This window comes from Rutilus rutilus (genome assembly GCF_951802725.1).
Source record: "Rutilus rutilus genome assembly, chromosome: 9".
Classification (NCBI taxonomy): domain Eukaryota; kingdom Metazoa; phylum Chordata; class Actinopteri; order Cypriniformes; family Leuciscidae; genus Rutilus; species Rutilus rutilus.
The window spans coordinates 3,784,079-3,802,208 of NC_140223.1; the positions used below are offsets into that span (position 1 = coordinate 3,784,079).

The following is an 18,130-nucleotide window of genomic DNA, read 5'->3' on the forward strand; positions in this document are numbered from 1 at the left end:
TCTTCCTCTTCTTCCCCTTCTTCCTCTTTTTCCTTCCTCTTCTTACTCATCTTCCTCTTCTTCTTACTCATCTTCCCCTTCTTCCTCTTTTTCTTTTTCTTCCTCTTCTTCCTCATCTTCTTTTTCTTCCTCTTCTTCCCCTTCTTCCTCTTTTTCTTCCTCTTCTTCCTCATCTTCTTCTTCCTCTTCTTCCTCATCTTCTTCTTCCTCTTCTTCCTCTTTTTCTTCCCCATCTTCTTTTTCTTCCTCTTCTTCTTCCTCTTCTTCCCCTTCTTCCTCTTCTTCTTCCTCTTCTTCCTTCTTCCTCTTTTTCCTTCCTCTTCTTCCCCTTCTTCCTCTTCTTCTTACTCATCTTCCCCTTCTTCCTCTTTTTCTTCCCCATCTTCTTTTTCCTCTTCTTCCTCATCGTCTTCTTTCCCTTCTTCCTCATCTTCGTCGTCCTCATCTTCTTCTCCCCCTTCTTCTTCCTCATCTTCTTCTTCCTCTTCTTCCCCATCTTCTTTTTCTTCCTCTTCTTCTTCCTCTTCTTCCCCTTCTTCCTCTTCTTCTTCCTCTTCTTCCCCTTCTTCCTCTTCTTCTTCCTCTTCTTCCTCTTTTTCCTTCCTCTTCTTACTCATCTCCCTCTTCTTCTTCCTCTTCTTCCCCTTCTTCCTCTTCTTCTTCCTCTTCTTCCTTCTTCCTCTTTTTCCTTCCTCTTCTTCCCCTTCTTCCTCTTCTTCTTACTCATCTTCCCCTTCTTCCTCTTTTTCTTCCCCATCTTCTTTTTCCTCTTCTTCCTCATCTTCTTCTTCCTCTTCTTCCCCATCTTCTTTTTCTTCCTCTTCTTCTTCCTCTTCTTCCCCTTCTTCCTCTTCTTCTTCCTCTTCTTCCCCTTCTTCCTCTTCTTCTTCCTCTTCTTCCCCTTCTTCCTCTTTTTCCTTCCTCTTCTTACTCATCTCCCTCTTCTTCTTCCTCTTCTTCCCCTTCTTCCTCTTCTTCTTCCTCTTCTTCCCCTTCTTCCTCTTTTTCCTTCCTCTTCTTACTCATCTTCCTCTTCTTCTTACTCATCTTCCCCTTCTTCCTCTTTTTCTTTTTCTTCCTCTTCTTCCTCATCTTCTTTTTCTTCCTCTTCTTCCCCTTCTTCCTCTTTTTCTTCCTCTTCTTCCTCATCTTCTTCTTCCTCTTCTTCCTCATCTTCTTCTTCCTCTTCTTCCTCTTTTTCTTCCCCATCTTCTTTTTCTTCTTCCTCTTCTTCCCCTTCTTCCTCTTCTTCTTCCTCTTCTTCCTTCTTCCTCTTTTTCCTTCCTCTTCTTCCCCTTCTTCCTCTTCTTCTTACTCATCTTCCCCTTCTTCCTCTTTTTCTTCCCCATCTTCTTTTTCCTCTTCTTCCTCATCGTCTTCTTTCCCTTCTTCCTCATCTTCGTCGTCCTCATCTTCTTCTCCCCCTTCTTCTTCCTCATCTTCTTCTTCCTCTTCTCTCTCTTCTTTTTCCTCTTCTTCCTCATCTTCTTCTTCCTCATCTTCTTCCCCTTCTTTCTATTCTTCCTCTTCTGCTGCTGCTGCTGCTTCCTCTTCTTCTTCCTCTTCCTCCTCTTCTGCTTGCTCTTCCTTTGCTCCGTATTCCGATCCTTTTCTTCTTCTCTTCTTTAACTGCGCCTCGTTTCGAAGGCCGTGTCCTCCAGAGGTCGCATCTGTCGGCCGTATACGTGTGCCTCATTTTAGTAAAGTCACCATTACAATCCAAAGTCATAAGGAAATCACAACAATTTACGTTTCACAAGAAATAACAGACAATTTTTATTATGGTTACTTTTCTGAGACAGGACATCCTTTATGGCATGGTGGACGCAGCCTTCTAAATGAGACGCAGCATTAGTCTTCCTCTTCTTCTTCCTCCTCCTCTCCTCATTCAACTCTTTCCTCTTCTGCCTCTTGTTCGTGATGAAATTAATCTCATAACCTTTTACCATCAACTCAGTGATAGAGCCCGTGAGGTCGAATGTCAAGTGTCGAATGTTCTGTGGTATTTTTCCAAACACAATTCTTCTGCAGAATTCCTTGTATATCTAATATGGTTTGCTAGTCTACAGTAATGCCATTGATTCCCATTCACTTCCCATCCAGACGGATTGATCTGACGGATTGCTGTGCACCTTCAGTGGTTTCTAAGCCATTTGTTTTGACGAATGTTAAAGCCCATTTTTCAAGCGTAGTCGTGGGGATTGGCTCTGACCACGAGTTGGATTGCGTGTGTGGTTGAGTTTGTGTGCTCTGTGACATTGAGAAAAGTTGGGATGGATGTGAACAGAAAGAGTTTTCCCTGTGTGGCTTCACATCATGAAATAAACTTGGAAAGCTTTGCTGTGAAGAGAAACGGAGAGCGATGTCAAGACTCAGCAGAACTCACGTTAATGTTACGTAAAGGCTTTTCATTTGGGGAGGGAGAAATCTGCGGGTCATGTTTTATGTATGCTGAATGAATTATTGAAGTTATGATGATATACCTCCCCTCCTTCTTTCTGCCTCGCTTAAACATAAGAAAGAATAATCATAAACATTATTCGCCATAATCTAGACCCGAGTGCATCAGCTGAGCTGTGTTTAAATGCGTGTCCCAGTGTTTTGCATTTAATCTTTCTGCAAAGTCTCCCTCTCTCTTTATCCTTACTCTCCTCCCTCTTTCTTTCATCTGTCTTGCTCTCTGCCCTTCACTGCGTTTCATCTCATCTCGTTCTCCCGGTCTTTAAACCTTCTCAGCATTTCACAATGCAGCTTTCTGTGCAGGATGAGAGAACAACTGGCTTTTCTACGAAGACCCTTATGACCCGCACTATAAGAAGAATCACAACTGTGGTTTCTTTAACATCTCAGTTGTGTCTCACTAGAGTACAGAGACCATTGGGTGACACGGTGATGGAGAAAATATGAGATGGGGCGGAAAATTAGCTCGCAAAACTATTGCGTTTCACAGATAAACGTTGCGTTTTCTCTCAAAACATTTGCGTTTGTTCACGATACCGTTGCGTTCCCCAAATAAACGTTGTGTTCTTGCTTAAAATACTTGCATTCGCACGCACAACGATTGAGTTCCCTTCGATAAACTTTGCGTTCTCTCAAAACATTTGTATTCTCTCGCAAAACGATTGTGTTTCCCCAATAAACACTTGCATTTACTCACAAAACTATTGTGTTCCCCCAATAAACTTTGCGTTTTCTCTGTTAAAACACTTGAATTTGCTTATAAAACTATTGTGTTCCCCAAATAAACTTTGCAGTTTCACAGACCGGAGGTCCCCTGACAGCATCTTTGAGGTTCAATTAGACCATGAACCCATTCAGGAGGTTCATGAAATGAAATACTTGGGCATAATCTTGGATAAACACCTGAAGTTTCAAAGTCAAGTAAACCATGTTTGCAGGAAAGTCAAATCAAATCTGAACTGTTTTTGTTTTATTAGAGGAGAGTTGTCACATCACGCGGCTTTATTGTTTATGCATGCAATGGTTTTTTCACATTTGTCATACTGTATTACAGCATGGTCACAAACATCAGTGTCCACTCTGAAACCAGTCACTTCTCTATATAAACAGGCAATTAAGATATTTGACAAGAAACCTATGAGATGGCATCATTGTGATATCATACAAAAGCACAAGCTTTTTACTTTTGTAAATTTTAGTATTGACTTTTAAATGTTTGAACAACTGTGTGTCAGCTCTGTTCTCTGGCCTCATGGAGAGGCGTCAGGGCTCTCTTAGACCTTCCACCAGAGCCTCAGTTAGTGGGGATTGTGTGCTCCCAAAGTTTAGAAAATCTTTTGGACAGTCTAGCTTCTCCTTCAGAGGAGATACACTGTGGAACTCTCTCCCCTCTGGATTCAAACTGCAGAACAATATTAACATCTTTACCAGAGAGCTCAAACAGTGGCTTAAATCGGGCCAAAGTTGTTCCCATGTGTAAAATGTGCTTTGTCTTGTTTAACAATGTGTTTTTATCTGTTGTAAAAGCCCCCTATGGACAGGTGTTGAAAATTAGCACATGTGCTATAACACTTTAAACAATGCACCTGGTTCATCCAATGTTATTGCTATGTCCATATTAAATAAATATATATAAATAAATAAAAAGAAAAGATAAACATTGCATTTTCTTAATAAAAAAACTTTGCGTTCTTGCTTAAAACACTTGCATTCACTCGCAAAATGTTTGCGTTTCCTCAATAAACACTTGGATTTGCTCTCAAAACTACCATTGCGTTCCCCAAATAAACTTTGCATTTTCTCTGTTAAAACACTTGGATTTGCTCTCAAAACTACCATTGCGTTCCCCAAATAAACTTTGCATTTTCTCTGTTAAAACACTTGGATTTGCTCTCAAAACTACCATTGCGTTCCCCAAATAAACTTTGCGTTTTCTCTGTTAAAACACTTGGATTTGCTCTCAAAACTACCATTGCGTTCCCCAAATAAACTTTGCGTTTTCTCTGTTAAAACACTTGGATTTGCTCTCAAAACTACCATTGCGTTCCCCAAATAAACTTTGCGGTTTCACAGATAAACATTGCATTTTCTCTCAAAACGTTTGCGTTTGCTCACAAAACCGTTACATTCCCCAAATAAACTTTGCGTTCTTGTTTAAAATACTTGCATTCGCTCGCACAACGATTGAGTTCCCATCTATAAACTTTTCATTCTCTCAAAACATTTGCGTTCCCTCAATAAACTTTGCGTTTTCTCTCAAAACATTTGCATTTGTTCACAAAACATTTGCGTTCCCTCAATAAACTTTGCGTTTTCTCTCAAAACATTTGCATTTGTTCACAAAACTATTGTGTTCCCTCAATAAACTTTGCGTTCTTGCTTAAAACACTTGCATTCGCTCTCAAAAAATGTGCGGTCCCTCAATAAACTTTGCGTTTTCTCTCGAAACATTTGCATTTGCTTGCAGAACGATTGCGTTCCCCCGATAAAATTTGCATACTTGCTTAAAATACTTGCATTCGCTCGCACAACGATTGAGTTCCCTTCGATAAACTTTTCGTTCTCTCAAAACATTTGCGTTCCCTCAATAAACTTTGCGTTTTCTCTCAAAACATTTGCATTTGTTCACAAAACATTTGCGTTCCCTCAATAAACTTTGCGTTTTCTCTCAAAACATTTGCATTTGTTCACAAAACTATTGTGTTCCCTCAATAAACTTTGCGTTCTTGCTTAAAACACTTGCATTCGCTCTCAAAAAATGTGCGGTCCCTCAATAAACTTTGCGTTTTCTCTCGAAACATTTGCATTTGCTTGCAGAACGATTGCGTTCCCCCGATAAAATTTGCATACTTGCTTAAAATACTTGCATTCGCTCGCACAACGATTGAGTTCCCATCGATAAACTTTTCATTCTCTCAAAACATTTGCATTTGTTCACAAAACTATTGTGTTCCCTCAATAAACTTTGCGTTCTTGCTTAAAACACTTGCATTCGCTCTCAAAAAATGTGCGGTCCCTCAATAAACTTTGCGTTTTCTCTCGAAACATTTGCATTTGCTTGCAGAACGATTGCGTTCCCCCGATAAAATTTGCATACTTGCTTAAAATACTTGCATTCGCTCGCACAACGATTGAGTTCCCTTCGATAAACTTTTCGTTCTCTCAAAACATTTGCGTTCCCTCAATAAACTTTGCGTTTTCTCTCAAAACATTTGCATTTGTTCACAAAACATTTGCGTTCCCTCAATAAACTTTGCGTTTTCTCTCAAAACATTTGCATTTGTTCACAAAACTATTGTGTTCCCTCAATAAACTTTGCGTTCTTGCTTAAAACACTTGCATTCGCGCTCAAAAAATGTGCGGTCCCTCAATAAACTTTGCGTTTTCTCTCGAAACATTTGCATTTGCTTGCAGAACGATTGCGTTCCCCCGATAAAATTTGCATACTTGCTTAAAATACTTGCATTCGCTCGCAAAACGATTGAGTTCCCTTCGATAAACTTTTCGTTCTCTCAAAACATTTGCGTTCCCTCAATAAACTTTGCGTTTTCTCTCAAAACATTTGCATTTGTTCACAAAACTATTGTGTTCCCCCAATAAACTTTGCGTTCTTGCTTAAAACACTTGCATTCACTCGCAAAAAACTTTGCGTTTCCTCAATAAACACTTGGATTTGCTCTCAAAACTACTATTGCGTTCCCCAAATAAACTTTGTGTTCTTGCTTAAAATACTTGCATTCGCACGCAAAACGATTGCGTTCCACAAATAAACGTTGTGCTCTCTCTCAAAACATTTGTGTTTGCTCAAACAAAATATTGCGTTCCAATAAACTTTGCGTTCTCTTAAAACATTGGTGTTTTCTCGTAAAACTTTTTGTTTGTTTGTTTTGCTTTTTTTTATGAAAGCAAAAGTACTAAAATATATAATTTAATGGGTTTAGAGTCTCCGAACTAGAGATAAAAGTCTACCTTAGGTCTTAAAAAAACTACAAAAATTTTACTCTTCTAGTTTCAGAGGAGATCTCGAAATTGTCTCAAACTTTGCCAAGATAACAAAATCTGCAATCAAATGCAAGAGATAAATTCATCCAAAGGGTCTGTGCTGCTCCACATTAATATCATAACTTTATACTCTTACTGTATGACAACTATTGACTCATCTGTGACCATTATACTTCTCACAAGAAGATTTAGGAGACACATTTGAGGCACAGTTGATCCTGTATCAAAACATTTATGCATTAGAATCTCCTGAACTACAAAAGAGCAACTTTTGAGCAGTTTTTCTGACCTTTAATTCAGCAGATGCACGAGTGTTTAAGTAATTAAATATGAGCATGATGCTTTAATGATGTAAAAAGTGTCCTTATTTGGCGCATTAGCCAGAGGAACATGTTTTTTAGTGTTCTGTGGGCAATCGAGCCCTGAAACCAGAATCAAAACAACACATTTGCTCCTCTCCGTCTTTCCTCCATGTCCTTCTGTTTCATCTGAGTCACAAGTTCTTGGGCTTTCATTTCCAATGTGAAAAAAACACAGATTAGCACTGCTTCCAGAGAGCGATGGACGCTTTTGAACAGAAGTTGATTGTCTTCAGGGGCCTTAGGACTTTCGAGACAGCTTGAAAAGGGGACAGAAGTTCACTTCATGAAAGCCAAAACACAGACGTCGTAGCTTGAGGAATCTTTAATTGTTTGAAAGGGGAACAAAATCATTCTCTCGGGGATCCGAAACAAACCTGTGACTTTCCCCTAGCAACAGATCAAATCCTCTGAGAGTTTATTTGGCGATATTTTAGTATGAATCAGAAGCGACTGTCAGATGGCAGAGTTTCAGAGGAGAAAAGCAGCGATGATTTAGTTTCCATGGTCTTGTGTGAAACAGCTTTCACAACACATTTACCTTCTATTGTGTGACGTATTTCTGAGAGAAAGTGAATTCTCAGCATGAAATGATGCGGATGCAGGTCAGGAGCTGATTTCATCCTTCGGGATTTGATTGGATTGCGTTTGCATGACTATAGTATTATTTCATTTATTCTCCTGGTTTTATAATCGGTAGTGTTTTATTTTGGGCCTCTCTTTTATTTCTTAACATACAGACCTCATTCAAAGTTTAGTTTGTATATAATATCATCTTATTATTCTGTATTTGGTTTTGATAAACTTTCTTTATTTAGTTAAAGTTTAAAAATCAACTGACACTATTGATAACATTATTATATGTGACCCTAGACCACAAGTCGCACGGCAATAGCCAACAAAAAATTGTGGCAATAGCCAACAATACATTGTATGGGTAAAAATTATCGATTTTTCTTCTATGCCAAAAATCATTAGGATATTAAGTAAAGATCATGTTCCATGAAGATATTTAGTAAATTTCCTACCGTAAATATATCAAACATTTATTTTTGTGAGTGAATGCGGCACAATCGTGAACATAAATGAACAACTTTAAAGGCCATTTTCTCAATGTTTCGATTTTTTTGCACCCTCAGATTCCAGATTCTGTAACTCAATCCTCTAGCGCCACCAACTCTCCATATTTGCACTCATGTTTTTGCTAATAACTTTTAAACCGTAAGGCCTTGACAATTTTTTTTTTTACTCCTATTACTTGGTGATTTGATACTTTGGATACTTTCGCGTATTCAGACCAAACTTGGTGTGTGTTTTGCCAACCATGTCCTGAGGTTACCTGGTGTCGGCGCAGTGCCACCTAGTGGTCAGGAGATATAAAAAAATATTTTTTTTTGCTTAAATACTGACGGTTTGGCCAAAAAAGCTAAACAAAATGGGTCTCTTTAGATTTGGTGCCACATGCCAAGTCAAATAATACCCAATTTTCCCATATCGGCCATTTTGGCTATTGACCATTTAGAATTTTGTGGTAAAAAAGACAAAACCAATGAATTTAATGGCATGATGCCAAACTGTATCTGAGGCCGTATCTCTTGAAAGATTGGACATATTGACACCAAACTTGGTGTGTGTAATTGTCACCCAACACTGACCACACCAGATCAATGTGTGTCAGCGCCACCTATTGGTCAAAAGTAATACGCAAAATGTCACACTACAAGTGATTGTATTTATGGGCTTTCAACCATTTTGCTTAAAATCATCTTCAAATGTTTTTCAGCTCCTCATTCTGACTCTGGTTCTTGGCCCCTTGCATATAACATATAATTACTGCTTGCATATAACTTGAAACCATTTTTTTACAGTGCAGTAGATATGACCTTTTGGATAAAGTTAGTACATTTTGATAAAAACAAACATTATTTAGAATTAGAATAACATGTATTGTGCACAGTAACCAGGAACATTTACTTCAACTTTTATTTATTTACATAGCACATTTAATAGCAACCAAAAGTGCTTCACAGTTATAACTAAAAACAATAAAACATACATATATAAAAACATTTACCGAGCCTAGCAAATGAAGGCATGAGTACACGCTTTTGGATATACACCCTCACACAACTGTATAGTGAGATCAGTGTAGAGAAAAAGACAAGTTATTACTACAATGTACAGAATACCCTTAACTAAAAGATAAGTTTTCAACTGAGATTTACTGTAGGTCATTCATTAAATTTGGTTGATTTTGGGTGATGAAATCAAATAAATTGTATTGATATTTGCGCAATTTGAGATCAAAGGTTAGCAGGGCAGATCATCAGTCATTTCTCCTGATGAGGCTTTACCTGAATACTAATTTTCCAGGTGGAGAAAAACATGTTGAGTTTTACAGGTCCATTGGAGCGGCTCCTGGGGGTCGGGCCGCATTGATCTGAGCCAGAAATACTCTCATCATTACCCAAACCACAGCTCCTACAAAACCTGCAATTTATGCGTGAAAGGTTTTGAAGCAGGATCGAGTGGCACTTCAGACAGATGAAAAGAGCAGCTTTGCTTCTTTCTCACTCCATGATGGAGGAATATTGCACTTCTGTATGTCACGTGAGCTGTAGCTTGTTTTTGTAACATCAGGATTGCAACAAGATGTCAAGCGAGTCAAAAGGGCGAACATCATAATATAATTTTGCAGAACAACTGCTTTTTTGCCATAACTGGCACTTTAAAAAATTATCGTGATTTTACCGGTAAAAGACTGTAAAAATGCTACGGTGGAAAACTGTTAATAGGTTAACGGAAAGTTTACGTGCTATATACGGTAAATAACTGTGATAGATCTAACTGTACATTTAATGTAAAGTAAACATTAAATACAGTAAACAACAGTAAAATACCATTAAATTTACAGTTTTTGGAAGTGAAAAAAGAAAGAAAGTCTTTGTATAATTTACAGTAAAAAAAAAAAAACAACATGTAAATTGATAATCCCACAATTCCCTGCATGACACTTCACATTTTTATTGAAATAAGTTTGTTTCTGCATAGATTTTCTTAGTTTTTTCTTATCAGTTATGTACATTAGGGTTTTATGTTACATTTAATGTTGTTAAATTAATGTTTATTGCATTTTTTAAATGTCATGTGTGTTACCATGATGGTGTTTAGTGTGTGTGTGTGTGTGTGTGTGTGTGTGTGTGTGTGTGTGTGTGTGTGTGTGTGTGTGTGTGTGTGTGTGTGTGTGAATGACGCTGTGCAGCTTCTATAAATTAATATTAACTTTCTTGTGGAAAAGTGATTGTGATGAGCTTTGATTCATCATGTGACTCTCATCACCGCTGTGATTGGTGGTTGTCAGTGTATTACAATAGTACAAAACAGATATTAGTACTTATAATTACAATAGGTCGGTAAATTAACATTATGGGTCCTATCTTGCACCCAGCGCAATTGACTTTGTACACCGACGCATGTATCATTCCTATTTTGCACCTCCGCACAGCAGACTTTTCCCTCCACAGACGCACGTCAGTAAATTAGGGAATATGAACTTGCGCTCCCGGGGGCGGTTCAGCGAAAAGAGCCTCGTGTTCCGGCGCAAACGCTCCCTGATGCTATTTTGCAGTTTCAGAAAACAATTCCACCACAGACCAGGAAAAACCTAGCCTAAAGTCAGTGGTGCGTTATTCAGATGCTATTTTAAGGGCGCATGCTTGGCCATAGTGTAGCGTGTGCACAACGCGCATACACTTTGCTTCTCTTGATTTTTGCAAACCATACATAATTACCAGAAAAAATATTACCACATGAGGGAAATCATTGTGGTGTCCATGAAAATGTGAAGAAATAGGCATAAATTTAGCTTACACATTTACCCAAATTATTATACGGGTGCTAATTTGGGTGTGTTTCTCCATCCCCAATGTCACTTCTCTGTGTTTTACGGCCCTGACGAGAACGTCGGTCTCCTCGACTGTGAACCACTCCTGGCGTGCACCTGGCAAATCCGCCGTTATAATAGCAATCCGCCATGGAACAAGTGCGCCTTCTCGTAAGGGGAATGTGAGATGTCGCTCTGATTGGTTTATTTCACGTTACGCCCAAACCACACCTATGAGTGATGAAGTTACTTCAGACCAACCCATTTTAGATTTGCGCCGGGATCCGCCCACAAAGTTACATGCGTTTCGCGTTTGATACTTGCGTTTCAGATCGTTAAAATAGAGCCCTATATCAGTTAATGAAATGGGGGTTTTTTTACTGTAAATTTAAGTTAAGTCTGTAAAACCTAAAATGTTGCTACCGTATTTTTTTACAGTAAATTTCTGGAAACCACAACTACCGGTTTTTGTTGTTTTTTACAGTAAATTTAAGATTTTTTTTTTTACAGTTCAATTTTTTCTCCTTGCTTGATACTCGATTCTGCTCTGATCTTTTTTTTTTTTTTTTTTGTAGAGTTTGTGACTCCTGAAGTTAAAAGCAGTGGCTCTCTGGCCACCCATTGAGTCGATTTATTTATTCATACGCAGAGCCGAGAGCTGTCAGAAAGAAGCGTGGCCTTGCAGATGAGGAGAAGTTCTTCCTCTGAAGCATCTCGACTCTCTTAGGAGCGTATTAGGGCCCAGAAACGCAGGAAAACTCGGGAGCAGCACTCCCCTCGGGAGGTCATTGATTTTATCACATTTATATTCAGGCAGGCTTGATGGACTAATGTGTGCCACCCAGAAACAATATAAATGCATGAATAAATTTTTCAGACATAATTTTTCATTTCCGTGCGGAGCTGCCGGCAGGGTCCGTTCCGGTGAGGGTTTACAGTTGTGGAAAAGCATTTCCTTTCATGTCTGGTATAAAGGAGTCTCTGTGTGCCGTGACATTCCTCATAATGTGATTCATTACCGACTCCGGCACATGCGAATGCCGAATCCCAGATCCTTCTCCTGAACATCCTCCTGTCATCCCTTCACTGCTGCCTGTCCCAGCGCACATTATAAATCCATAACCATAATTCTCATTATTCTTTCTTAGTAAAGACCGTTGATTTTTATGTATATTAAAAATAAATCTATTTATTTGACTTATAATCAAATCAAATCAAATCCACTTTTATTTATAAAGCACATTTAAAATCAACCTTGTAAATATGTAAATATTTTAAATTATTAACAATGTTTTTTATTAATAATTCTAATTAATAATTTTAATTTAAGTTGAATTAATAACCTATTTTACATATAATGTTTTAATAATAATTCTACTTAATTAAAAAAAAAATTAATAAGCAATGTTTTTACATATATATACGTTTTATTATTGATAATTCTATACTTAATAATTCTAAATTAAATGCAATTAATAATTTATCTTATATATAATGTTTTAATAATTCAACTTAATAATTGTAATTTAAACTAAATTTAATTAATAATCTACTTATTTTACATTCAATGTTTTATTAATAATAATAATTCAACTTAAAACTAAATTAAATGTAATTAATAATCTATATGATTTTACATATAATACTGATTTAATTATTGTACTTAATTCTGATTTAAATGTAATTAATAACCAGTATATTTTACATATAATAATGTTTTATTAATAATAATCCTACTTTAAAATTCTCAATTAAATGTAATTAATGATCAGTTTATTTTACAAATAATAATGTTTTATTAATAATAATTCTACTTAATAATTCTAAATTAAATGTAATTAATAATCAATTTATTTTGCATATATTAATATTTTAATAATTATACTTAATACTAAACGTCATTAATAATCCGTTTACTTTACATATAATGTTTTATTAATACTGAATTAAATTTAGAATGGATATTATCATTAAAAGTAGAATCTTAAAAATAGAAAAAATATAATTTCTTATTTCTTTGTCTTGATTATGAAGTGAAATGTGATCTGGACACTTGTTTTCTGTGTGTGTAAGAATTCGTCGTTCTTACGTTTACACAAAAGAGGCTTACGCTGCATTTAAGTTTGCATTTTTCTGATGACTGATCATTAAATGAATGATTATTTTTGGTTTTGTTTGAAATTGCACTGTGAAATGGGATTGTGGCACTGGAGGGTTCGGTCGTTAATCGCAGCCGTGTTTCAAGGTGACTTCCACACCTGAGCGTTCCTCACTCCCAAACTCACACACATTATCTGCAGAACACATGAAGCATTCAATAATAGAGATGATAGAATAATAGAGCTAATAAATAAAGACCTTGGATGTTTTGCTTAGGCTGTTTTCTGAGAAAAAATTAAGATTTGCATAAATTAAGTGTAAATGATTCCGGCTCTAAATTTGATGAGTCTTAAGCCTCGTTAATCAGAGAGTTTGTGTGACTTCTCTCTGCTTATGCTCAGAGAAATTAAACTATAAAGGTGTGATTGAATGTAACTCTCGCCTCATTTAGTATATGCGCGGTTCTATGACTATGCAAATGAGCCCCGCCTCCACTCACTCACTCAGCTCAGAGATCCACTGGTTGACGATCACACGTTGATCTGATTGGTTACAAGGTAGTTTGTGACGTCAGAAACACCAGCGATTTCAAAGCGTGTTTTTGAGACTGTCTTTGGTTCACAAAATACTCAGCAATGCTGTCGACTTATGAACTTACACATGGTTTGTCTTAAAGCATATTAAAAACACCACATAGACTAGGGCTGGGCGATAATTCGATCTCGATACGGGATCGCGATAATATTCTGAACGATTTCGATAATATGCTTGGGACGTATTATTCGATATCACATGAAAAACTAAGCGCAACAGTATCTGCCGGCTGCCGTATCTGCCGGCAGGGCACGCCCACTTCTCAGCGAGCACCGTGGCTACAGTAAACAGAAGGAGACTGAGAGAGAGGGAAAAAAGTTGTAAAAAGGATAAAAAAAAATGAGCGAAACTGAAGTTGAGGACAGCGAAAATAATGCCGAATGTGAAGGCGACATCACTACATAACTCGAGACCGAAGACATTGTTGAAAAAAAAGGTAACACGACGTCAATTGTGTGGACGCGTGGTTTGGATATGGCAGACAACTGACAAGCTGAGCCATATAGCATTAATTATCACAGGCGATCCCGATCCGTGATAATTAATGCGATATGGCTCAGCTTGTCAGTTAACTACGTCTCTGTGTTGTAAATGCTGCTCCATCTGAAAGCAGGTGATGGCGATTTACTACTAATCAAGGAACCGGCTTTACTGACGAGATGTGCCTAACAATGTCATGTGATATATCGCCCAGCCCTTGGTTTACTATGTTTACATATTTGTGCAATTTTGGCTCAGATTTCATTCTACTTATAAAACAATTCTAGAGATCTAACTTACCTTAATCTTACAGGTAGTATTTGTGCCAGGGCCATGTTTACTCTTTTTGTAGGCTACTTGAGATGTTCACTGTCCAGCCAAAGCAATTTGATGTGATAGTTGTCACAGCTGTTAGTTTATATACAATGTTTCAATAAGTAAAAGTTTGTATTATTGTATAAAGGGAGATGACTCATGTTTGCAATTACAAATGATGTGCACAACCTTTTATTTTTGTATTTTTCAATACCTCCAAATACGCTGCTCTCTTGACCAATAGAAAGATTCATAAATGTGGGAGTGTAATGTGAATCCTTTGGCTGCATGAAGACCTTAACAAAAATATTTTGTGCTCATTATTGAAAGGCATATTGTTTAATTTTTTATGTTATTAAACTTTATTCTAAAGTTTCAGTGAATATCTTGTTTCTTCAAGCTTCAGGATGTCCCTTACACTGGCAGCATCTGCAAAAACTACATATCGTGATAAGAATCGAGATCGATCAATATGGAAAAACATATCGTGATAAAAAAAAAATCCATATCGCCCAGCCCTAACATAGACACATAAACAACATTAAAAGCTGGATTTTCACCACAGGGCGACTTTAAAGAGTTAATTTGTTCTGACTGGCTGTGATTGGACCATGCATGTGTGCTGCTTTCCCCCTTTTAAGCAGGACAGGTGATTTCCTGACGAGTGTTTAATACTGCGATCATGTGATGTCTGGCATGACCAATGGTGTGAGTTTGGGGTTCGACCAACAGAAGATGATGTGAACCTCACCAGACCAAGTTTGGAGATCAGCTTAACTATAGTTCATCAAACTGTGTGTGTGTGTGTGAGAGTCTTTCTGATGAAGGCAGATGAGTGATGTTTCATAATGATGAACAGATGGTTAGAGAGGAGAGGGAAACATCATCATGTCTGGAAGCGTTATGATGAGGAGACGAGAGGAATGAGGTTTGTTGAGGAGAGTCTCATGGGTTGAGTTGAGGAGCAGTGATGGATTGTGTCTCTCTCTCTCTCTCTCTCTCACACACACACACACACACACACACACTCTCTCTCCCTCTCTCTCTCACACACACACACACACACACACTCTCTCTCTCTCCCTCCCTCTCGCTGTCGGAGTCTCTTCTGCATGGTTGAGGTGATTGTGTGTTCGACTGGCTGCAGTGTGATTTGATTTGAATGGCGCTGTAGTTTTACAAACCCCTGTTCATGACACAGTTGTTATTACATGATCTTAGACACACACACACACACACACGCAAATTTCTTAATTTCGATTTTGGTTTTATTTCAATGAATCATGTAGTCCTTCAAAGACTGTCAAAACTGATAAAAAAAAAAAAACTTTAGTAAACGACTACACCCAAACTTATAATGTTTTAGTCAAGGACCAAAAGCAGCTACTAAGCTACTGAACTTCTGGATTTGTGTCGGTGTGTGTGTTTGTGTCAATGTGTGTGTGTTCATTAAGCACTTGGCCTTTAATGCAGCGTAACATCAGGAATGCTGAAGATCTCGCGGGTCATGTAGCAGCAGTGTGTGTGTCGTGGAGAAGTGAAGAGAGGGTCTCTAATCGCCCGTCTGGGCACCGGCTGCGGTCACATGCTCAGTCACATGACTTTACATCCGCCAGATGAGAAGAAGTGAAGAGCAGAATCTCTCTTTCTCTTTAAGAGCGTTTAATCTCTGCAAGTGCTCCGTTCAGTCAGTAAATGTGTGTGTGTGTGTGTGTGTGTGTGTGTGTGTGTGTTGTTCTCTGTAAAATCTGCTGAATTTGTTCAGCACGAGATCTTTGAGTCTCAGCGCAACTGTAAATCAAACTGATCCCATGAAAACACACTAAAATCATAAATAATATATTATCGCTCATCAGTTGCTCTTTCACACATCAGTCAAAACTCAGGACACTAATGTTGTCAAAATACATTTATATATACGCTTTAAATATGCCAAATATAAATTATATGTAAATGTATTTCAGAAATTTGCACCAAATGGCATATGTATTACAGTAAAACTAAATATATACATGTAATATGTAAAATAAATAAATAAATGTACAAATATATATATATATATATATATATATATATATATATATATATATATATATATATTGTTTGACATTTTTAGTGTGTATAATTATATTAGGCATACAATTTTTTTTTTTTTTTTTAAATATTATATAAAAACTTAAAAATATTATTATTCAATTGTATTATTTAAGTGCATTGCATTACATTTTCATCAATTTACAGGTTATAAAGTTTACTGTAGCTATGCGTTTTTTCTGCCATTTAGCCACAATCTGATGTTATTAAAGAGGAAGTGCTTCACAGGCTATTCAAGACAGTATTGGCTGTGACTCAATGACAAACGCTGCACTCAAACACACGTTTCTGCTGCTCAAATACACAAACCATGAGTCTTTATACATTCAGTGTTTCTCGAGTGAACAAAACATTGTACTTATTCAAAGATCCAGTTCTTTATTTAATCTCGCATTGCATTGCAAACAAGCAGAGACGCTCCAAAACTTCGGGATAGAGGCGGAGTTATGAGGTTTGATTGACAGTTTGAGGATCCAATGGAGATGCGAGGTTTAGTCAGGATCTCTTTTTAATACTTTTCATTGGATGATATTTGCAAAAACCCACAGAGAGACATAAAGGGTGGACAATAGTAATGATTTATGATTATGAAATTGACGATTTATATATAATATGTGAATCTTTACAGGACACTAGATCACTATGGACTTAAGCTTAGGAGAACCAATTAAGATATTAGATTAAACGATTAAGAGATATATATTTTTTTTCAAAAGTGATTTGTTTTATCAGCTTTGTTGTTTTTGTGCTTCTTACACACTGTTTTCTCAGGGCATCTGCAGTCGGGGTTATTTTAATCTGCAGCAGCTGCAACATTTCTCAAGCAAGAGCGAGATTTGTGTCAACAGTTATTTACAGAGACAGTAAACAGGCACGCATCTAATCGACGGATGACGGTTACGTCCTGTGTGTGTGTGTGTGTGTGTGTGTGTGTGTGTGGGGCGGTTTGGTGTTTCGGGATCTCGGGTCACAGGGCTATTCCAGGGTCCCGGTTCGGGTTTCATCTTTGTAATGTGGGAATACCAAGGAAGGGTGTGTTTGTCTAAATGTGATGCTGTGAGACACTCTCTGGAGTTTTCTCTGCTATTTTCACCTCGACAGACGTAAAGACGCGTCTGAGTGTGTCCAAACACGGTTACTGTGCAGCGGATACACACTCAGAGGTCCGCTTAATGGTTTAACGGTCATCTGCTACTGTGATGATCGCTTCCCCTTAACATGTGTCCCTTGACGGATTCCTTCACTGAATCAGAATTAAAATTACCTGATCATTTACTCATCCAAGATATTAATGTCTTTCTTTCTTCAGTCGAAAAGAAAAGAATGTTTTTGAGGAAAACATTCCAGGATTTTTCCCCATATAGTGACTTTAAAGCTGCACTGAAACTCACATCTGGACCTTCGACCCGTTGGACCCCATTGAAGTTACTATATGAAGAAACATCCTGGAATTATGCAGGTGCAAAAATGCAACATCCCATAATACACAGATTCATGCATTCTGGCATTATTGTGACTGTAAAACTCCAGTGCTCAAGAGTTTCCCTTAAACGTCTGTCATTAAACTGTATTATTAATTAGCTGGTTAGTTTAACTAGCTTTAACTAACTTGCTCGGCAAGATTTACTTTTGATATGTTAATGAGCTAATGATCTGTCATAATTACGTCATAATTACTGAATGATTGAATTACTAAGTTGTTTTTTGTAGTTTAATTTTTATTAAATGTTCTGGGGGAATGTGTTGTAATGTGTTAATTACTGTGGAATTTTATTATATATATATATATATATATATATATATACACACCATACATTTATTTATAACATAAATAACAAGATTA

General features: G+C 37.3%; 1 protein-coding gene across 1 annotated transcript in view; it reads left to right on the forward strand.

Annotated features, from left to right (window-relative positions):
* Positions 1-18,130, forward strand: part of igsf11 (immunoglobulin superfamily member 11) — a gene marked incomplete at its 3' end in the record, with an annotated part of 123,384 nt that overhangs the window by 52,388 nt on the left and 52,866 nt on the right. The gene's annotated exons all lie outside the window — the stretch shown is intronic.